Source organism: Ceratosolen solmsi, unplaced genomic scaffold (assembly GCF_000503995.2).
Source record: "Ceratosolen solmsi marchali unplaced genomic scaffold, CerSol_1.0 scaffold39, whole genome shotgun sequence".
NCBI lineage: Eukaryota > Metazoa > Arthropoda > Insecta > Hymenoptera > Agaonidae > Ceratosolen > Ceratosolen solmsi.
The window spans coordinates 1,574,313-1,588,695 of record NW_011948433.1 but is presented as its reverse complement, the minus strand read 5'-3'; the positions used below and the strand labels follow the sequence as shown (position 1 = coordinate 1,588,695).

At 22.0% G+C, this 14,383-nt stretch overlaps 1 long non-coding RNA gene across 1 annotated transcript; it reads right to left on the bottom strand.

Moving 5' to 3' along the window:
• Positions 1 to 6,190, bottom strand: LOC105364501 (uncharacterized). The gene is made up of 3 exons (XR_912953.1): positions 5,776 to 6,190; positions 3,008 to 3,174; positions 1 to 82 (listed from the first exon to the last, which is right to left on the bottom strand). It is a non-coding gene; the product is annotated as an uncharacterized LOC105364501 (long non-coding RNA).
• Positions 6,191 to 14,383: the final 8,193 nt, after the last annotated feature.

Below are 14,383 nucleotides of genomic sequence, written 5' to 3'. Positions count from 1 at the left end.
TCTTTGTAATAATTGATTTCTCTTATACTAGTATTAGTAAATAAATCCGTTTGGTTTCAAAAAATCTCTTATCACCTACTTCCTGCAATTCAAATAAATAGTTATTTAAAATCCATACAGTCTAACATTAGATAAAAGACTTTTTCTATTATAATTTATCAATTACTATTTACTAATTTAATGGAATACTTATGTAACAATGTTTTATACTTGTATATATTTGTATTTAATCGCTATGATATTAAATGGAACCTTTTAATCTCTAAAAAAAAATAATTTACGAGCCAGGATAAATTAATAATATTTCGAAAAAATGTTTTTTTTTTAATCACGTATAGCATCCAAACTTAAAATTATAATATAAATAAAAAAAGAGTTTAATAAATATCTTAAATAAAATAAATATGGAAGCTTAAGAGTTGTATAAAACCTTGAATCTTGGACGGAGAATTTGAATATTTTAAGGCTGAAAAAAATAAAATATTTTATTCACAGTATTAATAATTAAAACATGATATAGGTAAAACACAGATATAACAGTTATAGAAACTTTAATACTTTAAGTAATTGTTGCATGCGATTAATTAGGATGCTTACTATAATAATAGTACGATATATGTAAGAAAACAAATTTTCCAATTCATAATTTACATCAACCAAAAAGAATCGGCCGAAACCAAAAATCAGATTAAATATATAAAACAAAAATATGCGCAATAATTACATTATGGTTTTAAAAGAATAAAGCGGACGATGCTTCTTATGCCACACCCAAAGATCACGGTCGAGTAAAGTTCAAGCGAGAAAAAACAATATGTACGTATAGAAAGAATATGCAAGTAATTAGCATGCCAATTCTAGAATGCGATTACCCTTGAAAAAAATTACACTTTGAAAATTAAACATTTAAGCTGAAATAATTAATTATTTGAGTTATTCGTATTATTGGAAAATATAATAGAGAAATAAAATCATGGAAATAGAAAAGAAATAACACATGGGCACGAATTTATAAAATAATTTATTAAAAATATCCTCCTAGTATTTACAATAAGATATTTTACTATTTAAGTAAATACTCCATAAATAAATATATTAATTGAAACGTAAGATTTTTTAATTATTTGATTATTACTGTTATAATTAATTGAAAAAAAAATAAATACAAAAAGCTTACACAAATTGTTATAAACATACTTATAAAATTTTTATATAAACTATAAAAATTTTTAGCTTTTCTCAAATGAAATACATATACCAAATAAATTTTTTATGACAGAGCAAAAATGAGAATATGAAAGTATTTTCAAACACATAAACCAATATTTGTCACTTTTTAAATACAAACGCACACATGCGTACGCACGCACACTCGCTCAATCACACATACACACACATACACACGAGCCTTAAAAAAACAATTGAATTTGACCAAATAGAATAAAATTTAATATTTCTGTTTTAACAAATTGATTCTATTCGTATTAAATATTACATTTGCATTGGTTCGTGATTATTTTTATAATTAACAATAGTTATATTTATTATAAAATAATCGTATATCACGAACGTATACGGAATATCAATAAGAAAACTAAATATTTATTTTTTTACAAAATTTGAAACAATAAATTTATTGCAGGTGTTTTTTTTTAAAGGAGCCTCGTTTTATTTATATTGTCTTTAACTTATTTTTATTAATGGTAATAAAAAATGCATTTTCGGAATAGTTACTAATAAAATTGTATAAATATAAATTAAACTTAGAATATTATACAAAAATAAACAGGAAGAAATGCTGTCCTTGCTATTTACTACTCGTTTAATGATGATTACCAATAAAAAAAATCTTGGTAATATTATGTGATTGAGATTTAATAATTTTAATCAAAATAGAATAGCAATTTTAAAAATCAACATTATTTAAATTTCAATTTAGTATCAAGTGACGTAAGAAATAAATGTACAAAAAATTTCATACAAGAAACATTATTATGTGTGTAGGTTGTAGGTTGTACCAAAAATTAAATTCACACTGATACTAACTTATAAAATTAACTATACAATTAAATTCTCACAATTATAGTATTTTGTTTGGGCGTGTGCGTGTGCGTGCGTGTGTGTGGGTTTCTTCGTACGTGCGTGCGCGCGTGTTTGTGAAATTTCATTTCATGCTATCAAGAAGTGAAAATATAAATATGCACATAAAACAACGAATATATACGTACACGGCACGTTCTAAAATTAAAAGAAAGAATAAACATAGATAAATGAATTGATTAAATAGAAATCTTTCCAACAAATCTAACATAACTGCACATGCAAATGTATTCTTTAAATATTATTGTGAGAAATACAATAATAATTATTACGACGTAAAGTAAAAAAAAACAAGTTTTAAAAATTTATCAATAAAGCATTTATAATAAGCAAAGAATAATAATAGGTGGAATAATAAAGGGTAAAAAATAATAGAAACTGAGAAAGTTTATTAAGCAGAAGTATAAAGTCTTTTTAAAAACAATGCGACTCCTCATACATAAGAATTAACATGTATGAAAGAATACAATCGTTTGCTATTATATAAGGGAAAAGTTTTACTTGCAAGAAGAAAAATAGAGCGTCGAAGCAGTTACTTAATACAAATTAAAATTTAATAACCCATACATCCAAATGAAGAATGATAAAAAACATAAATAAATAAAAATAATAACTATATTATAAAATAATCATTAACATATATGAAGTATCCAATGATTAGAGCAAATACTATACATAAATTCAACGAGGAAATAAATGTTAGATATTATTGTATACTTATGTTATAGATATTATTTGCAGCAAAATGACTGATAAGTGTCTTAATAATAAAAAATAATATAAGCAATGTTATTAAGCTAACATGAGGTATTGAAAATGAAATAAAAAAAAAATGTTTTAACGTCGAAACGAATATTAATAATAGTGCAATAAACATGGAACAATAAAAACTATAATAAATACTGACCTTGACACTTAAAAACAGCAAAGTATTTATAAAGCTTAACAACAATATACTGCTTTGATAGTGTTAAATTAGGAACGATTATATGTTATATTCGTGTTATAATCGCAACATCTGTAGTCCATAGCAGCGTATCCACCATAGCACTCACAAGGCATAACACCATTTTTCTACGTTAGTAATAAAAAAAAAAAAAACCTATAACAATACAGCTGTATTTCTACATTAAGGTTACACTTTCTATATAAGAAAAAAAATATCTTTTCTTTTATAACCTTTTCTCATAGTCTTGAACGACAGTATTCTCTTTAAACTTTCTGAAATATTTTACAATATAGATAATATTATTTTTATCGTAATTGTCAAAAATGTAGTACATGTTCGATATTGTTTTGGAATGTTTTTCTTCCTATCAATGATTTTTAAACTTTATTTAAAACTGTGCTCAAATTACATAATGAAAGTATATTAAAAAATTGTATTACAGGTGAGAAAAATGAATAATTTTGAAGAGAGATTTTTCTGAGAATTTTTATTATCGGTTATTATTTCATAATTTATTACATATTATTCGCTTTGAATGAGAAAAATTGATATTTCAATATGTAAGATTATAATAAAATACTTTGGTATGATTGAAATAAATATTTTAATCTGTAAAGCTGGAACAAAGCAGGAACAAATGTAGTTAAATGGTATACGAATTTTTGCATGCAAGCTATAAAAATTCATACTTGAAACATTTATTTGCGCACCCGATAACATTTAACGTCTACACAAACTATTGTATATTAATAATTAATACAATTAAATAGCAAGTGATAATAGAAAACCTTTGCGTTAAAAGTTAGTAGTTTAAAAAATTTTAATCAGAAGCAGAAATAACTCAAACAATATTTTAAATAATTTTTTGGCAACCCCCTGTCCAATAGTATTTTACTGTTTTAATTATTATTGTTATACTCGTATCCCGCGCGCCTGAAATGACCAATGAAATTAGAATTTTAGTGCGCATGCGACAATTTTGTGAAATGCTACTCAGTTTAATTTACTTAAAACGATTAGTTACATTTTTTAATCTAACTTATCGATAATTGTGTTTTTCTTGAATTTATTATTGTTGATAAAAAAATTGACATTAATTGTATTCATTTCTTTTTTAACGACTGCGTTATTTAAGTAATATCAAGTATTTAATATTGCAGCTATATTAAGTTATTTTAATGCAAAATATAAAATAGAAAAGTCGGAAGTACGAAAATATGAATATTTTCGTGAAAACGTATATTACAAAAAAATTAATTAATATAAATGTTTTAACATTTTCACATATCTAATATCATATTTTTAGTAATGATTTCATATTCGAAGGCACTTCTTATATCATTTATGCAAAAAATAATATTTATTTGATTTATTTTTTATTCTTACAATTAATAATTGATTTACAAAAATATTTTAACTTCATTACAATATTCTTGAAATAATTTAAAAAAAATCAAGTCTGATATAATAAAAGGTCATCGATTTTAAAAGTCATAATTCATTCCCGATAAATGTATTTAATAATTTTTTTTTATAAATAATTATAAAAATGAATCAAGGAATTGATCTTGATGGGAAATGATTTTGCCTGTTCGTAATAAATGAAATAAACTAGCAATAAAACAATTTTTTTGAACTGTTTAATACAGCATTAAAGCAATTACTCATTGAATAAAATAGTTTAAATAGCCTGAATAAAATTATAAACAATTAAAAATTGTTATTTATACAAGTTATAACTGATATTGTTATTTAATCTGTTTAATTCTTCTAGTTACTAGTGTACCATATAAATAAATCGTTTTTCCTTTTTATAGATAGCCGTTCTATTTATATTCATGAAATTATAAACGAAATTTATATAATATATATTTTTAATCTATGCTATAATTAAAATATATTTTTAGATTGCATTATACATTGTTTTATTTATTTATAATGTATAATGAAATTAAAAAATTAATGGAATTTTTTAATACTAACATTATTTAATATACTCTATGTCAAATATTTAATATTATGACTGCCTGTATGGCTTTATTTTTGAAAGATGAGAATATACAAAAAAGAAATCGAAGATGACTAGTCTTTGTGCCTATAATGCTACGCTTATCTTACTAAAATTGCAATATTAGCTTTCTTACTACCTTCCAAGCCATAATAAATGCATAAATTTAATAAAATTATTAAATAACATTCATTGTCTACAAGTTCTGTTTATATATATACATATAAAGACTTTATTACTATTATCATAATTATTTTTAATTTTATTAAAACAATGAATGTATTGAATGTAATATGAATATATCGATAGTATATTTTAATATAAATATTTTCAATTCAATCCTATGGCTTTAAACAAAACCACTAAATTTTATATCCTAATTAAGGAAAAATATATATTTTAATAACAATTGAAAAATGACTTATATTATTTATGAATTAATGATATTTTATATAGATTAAATAATATGTGTCAAATTAAAATATTCATTAATCGAAAAATTTATTATTTCGATTAGATTATATACTAATTACCATCTATTTATTTATAAATATTTATATTGTTTTTTATGTGAAAATTTTTACATTTCGAAAGACGCGCTCTTAAAAAAAAAAGGTTAAGTGCTTAGATTACAATGTAATTATATTAAGATTTAAATTAGCTCAACATTCATTTATAATTACAAGCAAATAAAAATAATAAAGCTCTCATAACTTACAAGAAAAATTGCGAGTTACTGTTCGATCAACAGAGTCGAAAATCATGAGCCTGCAAAAAATGTAGTGAAATAAACTGTGCATTTGTAAAACAAAACTTTGTTATTGGTGTATATCACTCATTAGCAGTATAATACAGAATTCTAAACTTTTAAATTACTCTCTCTTTTCACAAGTTTTTTCTTTTCGTTGCCCGTTCTACCATTTCACTTGACTGCCGCAACGTAATACTTGTAACGTATCTAAGTACATTCTGTTCCATAAGTCTCACGGCAAAACAACAATGAAATTAAAACAAGTCAATGCAGAACGCGTAAGGTTTTCACGTATGTATGTGTTTTTTCGATGCTGTCTGAAGGCGTGACACGCTTGTACTGCCGTAGGATTGAGTCACGACAAAACTACATTTTGCTTCCATACTGCTGATTATGCGAACTGTCGTGCCACGACCAAAGCGTCTACTAAGTAATTTTTAATGCTCTGCTCGGCCGAATATCTCATTACATCTTACAAATCGTTCTTACTATGACAGTCGAAAATATATATATATTTATTTATATATTTCGTTATATCGTGACAATATATATCAATGACTTCATGATAAAGTAAAGTTGTGCAGGGAATCTTTACTCGTCTAATACTATGAAGATTTAACACCTCTAGTTAATACCTATCGAATAGTACAATTCATTGTCGATTTTAATATAAGTGGCACATATAATCATACTCCCAATGGTTTACTAACAATATAGTAGAGAATAGTTACTTAAGAACTATTTTATATTTTATAATATAATAGTCTTAACTACAATTATTTATGCAGACTCTTTCGTAAGCTTTTTAATATAAATAAAAGGTTATCTATTTATACTTCCCAAACACACTGGCTTGTGATAAAATGAAACCATCACTAACACGTGATATTATAAACGACATCCGGTAATAATTTTGTTAGAAAAATAATCCACGATTTGATAAACGTAAATAAAATTCAGCCTTAAAAGATAAGATATTTTAAACAAATTTGCGAATTAATAACTTATAATTTTTAATAAATTAAAAGAATAACAAAAATGTTATATTATAAAATATTCTATCGCATTCTAATTTGTAAAAGTAAATTATAAATATTTTAGAAAATCATTAAAATAGGAATATCATTAAAATCGTCTTTTAATAGGATTGTAATACTCAGACTCGTTAATAAATAGCTTAATGCTTTGTTAATCGCTTATACATTTTTTTATCCTTTTTTTTTTAAGGTGAACTATCAAGAGATTAATTGTCATGAAATATTGTTATTTATTTAATGTTTTAATTATATTGCGATTTTGTATATGAAAAATTGGTTTTTTCTTTCCTAGTGGCGTATTGTTTTTATATGTCATGACTTATATTATATATTATTTTAGAATTTATAGAATTAAAATTTCTAAAACTAATACTGATTAATAATGCATTGTTTATAAAATTAATATTTAATTAATGGCTATGATATAAATAATTTTTATAATCATATACAAATTTATCTACAATATATTGACAATTGTATAATTATTGCTGACGAAATATCATGTATTTATTATTGTTGACCAGATATTATATATTTATCATATATTGTATTATAATATTTTCAATGCGACAAAAAAAAATGTTTTACGTATGATATATGCGGCTTATATATATATATATATATATATATATATATATATGCTGTTTAGTTTCTCAATATGATTTTGTTACGTGAACGACTCGAAGAAAGAAATGTATATGTATGCACTAGTGGCGTACTTTATGTAGCATTCGCTAAGGCAAAGTATTTAGGCAGCATCGCTCAGTTTTCTTAATTTTTTTAAAACACATTGGAAGTAATATTCTATAATTTGATGTAATTCATTAAGTACTATACCAATAATTACTCTTAACTATATACAATAATTGATAAAATCTGTATAAAAACATTAGTACTTTTCTACTCATATTTATAAAAATTGATGAAAATATTATATAAAATATATAATTTTATATATTTTTATATAAATATGTTTATAAATATATATGTTTATATAAATGTTTATATACATATAAATGTTTATAAATGTAAATATAAATATACGTTTATATAAAACCAAGATGCGTTTAACATACAAAGGACTAAATTGTGAAATTTTATTTGATTTGCAATAAAACATGTCCCATTAGCATTATGAAATTTATTTCACAAATAATCAAAATTACAGTGTTAAAATGTATATGTTTGAATAATTTTAAATGTCGATCTAAAATGATATAAAGTATTCTGCAGAAATAGGCCAGTATTAAGTTTTATAATAGAGTTAAATGAACAATTTTTTTAGTAATGAAAAAGTAATGTTAATAAGCTATTATCGATCTATTATAACTGATAATAAAAGAAAAAGATATTTAATTTTTAATAAATTATCAGTTTTTAATTATTTCCTTGCGTTCAATATGTTGCTATATTATTCAATCAACTACTTTACTTTAAATACAATTTTATTGAATGTTTGATTGTAAATACAAGCATAACGTATACTTATCGTTAAAGATATAATTTTTTAAAATATATTTTTAACATATAAGCCATCTCATATTTCATGACTGTATGCATGAATACGTATACACACGGAATATTTGTCATGCAATTCAAACATGAATGATTGTTAACTTTCTATGTCAATTTCAACCGTGTCGGCTTTATCTTGCTTAATCTGTCATTTAATTTTCTAATTAACTAATTGTGATATAAAATGTTATTTCTTTTTGTATTACTGGTATAGTTCTTGAATTTTTCAATTCTTCAGGTGTTGTAAGTTTGTTATCTTCTATCAATTATATTTTGATAAGAAAAAAATTAATTTCTTCTTTTTATAAAAAAAAAATATATATATATATATATATATGTCGTATTATAATGAATAGTTCGATATTAGAAATTAATTTTAATTATTAAAAATTGAATTAATATATGCAATATATTCATAATTTAAAATATAAATTCATGCTATATTATGTTTTAAAAGATGATTCATATAGCATATTTAGCTCTGTATAAACGCATTACTTATCATAATAAAATTGCATAAATTCTATTATACTTTACATAAATTATTACTAAAAATCTAGATTTTGTTCTCACTATTATTTAAATTTATAGGAATCCCATAATTATATTAAGTAAAGTGTAAATTTAGAATGAAAGTATGTATAACACAAATTATTTGTAATATTTATATATTTAAAGTGAAACATATTCGAATAGGATATGTAAATAAAAATTTTAATAATAATATTTATAATTCTCGAAAAAAAATAGATTGTGTGTAATATAAATTTTTTTTGACAGTATATAATATTCATACTCTTAAGTATGAGTAGCTTGCATTAAATGGATAAATATCAATAAAATAAAAACAACTTTAAAAATAAGTTTAAATTCAATTTTAACTTCTTATGAGAAAGAATATAATTTTTAAATAAAAAATAAAAATATTAAAGGAGACCTCTATACCTACTTTCGAAAGTGGCACTCTTCACTTCACATTTCTGGTCTTAACGTCACCTTCTCTTTCCTAATACACTACGGTATAATTAAAATTACATACAAAAATGCAATTTAGCATATACCTTTATTATTAATTTTATTAATAATATATATTTTTCTTCTCTTTACCTTTTTTATAAAAAAATTACATTTACATGAATAGATATACAATAGTACATTTTACTTGCTCTTTTAGAAATATGCAAATCATTTATGGTAACGTATATACAAATTATTTTAAACCTAATTGTTATAATACTATCAAAAATTTAAATAAAACCAAATTAACTTCATATGAGCTCAATGAAATACAATATCAATTTAAACATTTTCCTATATTTATTGTTAAGAATTGTACAATTTTTTTACAATGTACTTTCATAACTAAAAACGAAAGAATAATATTACTTTATTAAATTTGAATTAAAAACAAAATTTTGTCGACCCTACGGATCTATCGTACATTAGCAATAATGAATTTCTAAAATGTTTCAATGTTTCAATGAATCAAAATATGTAATGTTCTTACAAACAGTAATAAGATCTGAGGTCATTTTATATTGAATAAAACATTGCGGATATATTAGTAATCATTTTACAGTAAACAAAGTTTTTGGTTAAAAAATAAATTAAACTTTAATTAAAAATCACATCATATATAGAATCATAAATAATCATCTAATACGAAAAATTATATCTTTACTAACAAAACATATTATTTAATCATTTTAATTAAGTGATCCGTATTTTTTTAATATTATTTAATAATTTTAGTTAATTAATTCGTACTTTTAATTACTAAATTATAAAAATTTGTAGTTATTAAATAAAATTATGTAATTAAAAATTAATTAAATTACAATAGTTAAAAAAAATATTTTCAGAAATTTCCATCTTAGTAGCAATAAGAAAAAGTCCTTAATAAAATAACTTATAAAAAATAAACTTCTAAGAAAAATACAGTATTATTTGTTATATATTTACAAAGTATTTAGAGTAAGTTTCTAGATAATAATTCCACGTTATTTTTGTGCATTTAAATTATATTTAGTTTTAGAAAATATTACTTTTAAATTCCTTTCTCCTGGTACCAAAGTCAATAAAAGTAGAAACTTATTATTTTATATTCCTAATATGACTTGACCCAGATTAAATTAAGTTAAATTTATCTTTAATCTTTATTTATTGCTATTCACTGATAAAATTGTTATAATAGAAGTAAAATTGATTATATAATATAGTAATAACATTTTAAAGTAAAACATAAAATAAAACTAATAGATAAAAATGAGTTTTGAACAATTATTAAAAAAAATATATATAAAAATATCATATAAATCAATAAATATCAACAAAAATAATTATGTCAATACAGTGGAACGTTGAATTTGGATGAGATTATTGTTTCAATAAAATAATTGAACTATTATAAAATATTTTTGAATAAAGTATTCATTATATTATAATTAAATTTTTAAAGAACTAATATATGGATTTGAGTCATATAATTGAATATGAAAATTAAAATAATGAGTATTACTATATATTCGTATATTACTATATATTAGTATATTTATTCGTGTGCATATTTATTAAAACATCGTCCAATATCAATACGTGATTAATATGTAATTGTTATATGTATTAATTATAACGTATTTTTATGTATTAATTTTATATCTTAATAGGGTACTCTATTTTTCAATAATACGTATTTAAATATCAATAAACATATATAAAACAAAATAATATTGCTCTAAGAAGAAGATTAACTGATTAATTACTGCTTAACACAAATAAATATTTTACCATTTATTAATAATTTATGCATATATTATTTTCAAAATTAAACAATATTAAAATTGTTATATTATGTTTAATCGTTATTATTTTCAATTTTTAATATCTTTTTTCAAATCAAATTTTTTCGAATCAAAATTAAAATATGTTAAACTTATGGTTTTTTCCAATAAGTTAAACAAAGATTATAAAAAAACGTTATTAGAAAATTAGTTAAAATATAAGTGGTAATTCATTATAATTGAAAATTTTAATTATAAGTCTCTTAGGATAATTGAATCGAAATATTCTTGTTAGATACATTAATATATCTATTTGCTAACTGTAATACTAATTTACATTAAAAATTAAATCCATTGTTAAGTAGTTTATTTAGGAATAAGTTTTCACGGAGATTCGATGTTGAATATATAAATATATCTTTTGCTATTACATAGTACATTGAGTTAATATTCGATATACTTATAAGATATGTTATAATATGAAAATGATTTTTTGATTATTTTATATTAATGTATTAGGCAAATATCTAAGGATATTTATCAAAGTTCTTATAAACCATTTTGGGAAAAATTAAAAACCAAAATTTTCAACAAACTCTAACCACTATACGCAAGTAATATTAACGGGAATGAAGAATATTGAAAATAAATAATTTATAAACGCTAATTTTGATATGAAATAATTTGGAGAAATTATAAATTGTTGAAAGTATACTGAATTTAAATAACAATTCATAATAAAATTGCAATAAAATAAATAAACATCTCAAGGGAATAATTTAAAGTGAAGGGTAAGATGAGAAGTGAAAAGTGTTGCTGCTAATGAAAACGGAACGTGGACCACATGGTACTTTCTGCTTCTCTGAACGATTAAGGTTGAAAAACGGTACCTGCTGCTGATCTTGAAACCTTGGACTCTCTCGTACATATAGTCAACGGTTACGCCTTGATGCTTAGTTGGGTTGCATACATATACTATTCGTCAAAGGAAAGGCGAAATCATGGAAATGACATACTCTACACTGATAGCGTATTAACAGTCACGTTCATTTTTACTTAAAATTAGATTAATTTGTGATTATATATATATATATATATATATATATATATATATATATATATAGATAGATAGATAGATAGATAGATAGATATATTGTAAAATCTGTCATTTTATATTTTTATTATTATTATACGTGTGAAATTTAAAACTCTAGCGACTCTCCAATTAATTCACAGTTTTCGAGGTTTTGTAAATTTGATTAATTTATCAAATTTGTTTTACATCTTTAAACATTGAAAGCTACAAAATATGCTTATTAAAAATGTTTATAATAATATTTGTTTATGTTATCTTTTTGGCAAAGAATTATAATACGATTATAATTCATGAAAAATATATATTTTTAAAAAAAATTAGAGATTAATAATGATCATTTTCAAAATCCTGTTTATTTATATTTGAATATTTATTTGTATAAATAATAAAATATGCATAGTTTTTTAATTTTTTAATTTTTATACATTTTTAAAATAATTACTATTTTATAAAGTAATTTATGTTGAATAAGTTCGTTCTTAGCATTTGCAAGGGATTTAATTTTTCATTTGCAAAACTTGTTTCGGATGACTATGCCGTTGTTTGATTTTAATAATGTTGGTCAATGATTATCGTATAAAAAATTTTTATCATGTACAAATTGCCACTAATAGCTTTAAAAACTATTCCCAGTACTATTTACTCTTTAAATTGTTATTCAATTGCAGATACATCATGTATTATTAAAATTAGTCCTTTTGATATTTGAAATTATTTTATGAATAGATGATATAATCAAAATTTATCCGATTGTGCTTATTTAAACATAACAATTTTATCTCGATTGCTTCAATGTTATTGACAATTAAAATCTCATTAAATAGCCAATAATTACATTAATATCAGATTAAATTTACAATACATTTATAAATTTTAATTTAAAGTACTTGTAAAAGCATATATCTGTTCCGTGTAATATTATTATATTAATTTATTATAGAGTAAAAGTTATAAAATTTACATTAAATTTAATGTAATCTTACTTTATTATTATTAATTTATAAACAAATTGAATGTACACATTATTTTACTAGATGTACAACATCCATAATTATCTTTTTGGTTAAAGTCCTGTCTATAATGTTATTTTCTTAGATGAATATTTGAAGTAAAATTTATATGCAGAATTTATTCAAATAACACTTGCAAAGATAATAAAAATATTTGAAGTGGGTTAACTACGTTACTGTGCATTATATCAGTTATGCTTGTCCAATCAGAAATAGTAACGATTGTTAAATTTTCTATTTTCTACGTACTTTGCAATTTTCTACTAATTTGCAATGATAAAGAGAATAGCGTAAAATTGATCCAAACACGGCCTACTCTCTAGTAATTCATTTTTAATATGTACATATATGAAGAAGAAAAATATTTATATATTTAGATCTACCACAGCTTTAAATAATATATATAATATAAAATTGTTTCTTATAATGTAAAATTTTTTTTTAAATTGTTTCTTCGGTTAGTCTAAATAGATCTACTTTAAATATTTTTAGTTTCTTATTAGTTTAACGAATATTTTGCCATAGTAAGTAGTATTTTACAAAAAGTAATTGAAAAACGCCATAAATAAAGTAATTTTAATGTTCTTCAACACTTGTTTTGATAATTATAATTTTAATTATAATTTTAAAGACAAGGTTTTTCTAAAATCAAAATCGCACGAAAAAAGAGAGCATATCATTCATTGCAACAAAAAGTATTTTGGAGAAATTCAAAGATGCACGACCTACAATTAAGGTATCAAATATACTTAATTCATAGAAGCTTATATATTAATATTAAATTATACCAATAAGAAATTTATATAATTTATATAATTTGTATGATTTAATTGCATTTTCATAAATATTTCTAAGGTATGACATTTATTTGTATAATTCGATGACACCTAGTAAATAAAAACATATAATAAATTATACGCTTTTATATGTAAATTATAAATTGATTCTTTAATAATCATAAGATAAAATATTTTATGCAAGTTAATATTTCATAAATGCAGAAAATATACTATCAACTAAGATTAAAAGATGGATTTATAAGATGAAGAGAAATCATTGGCTTGTTTCGTTTCTTACTTTTTTTACTGATTGAGGATGTTGGGGTGGCGGCGAAAGGCTAGAGAGACTCATAAGTGG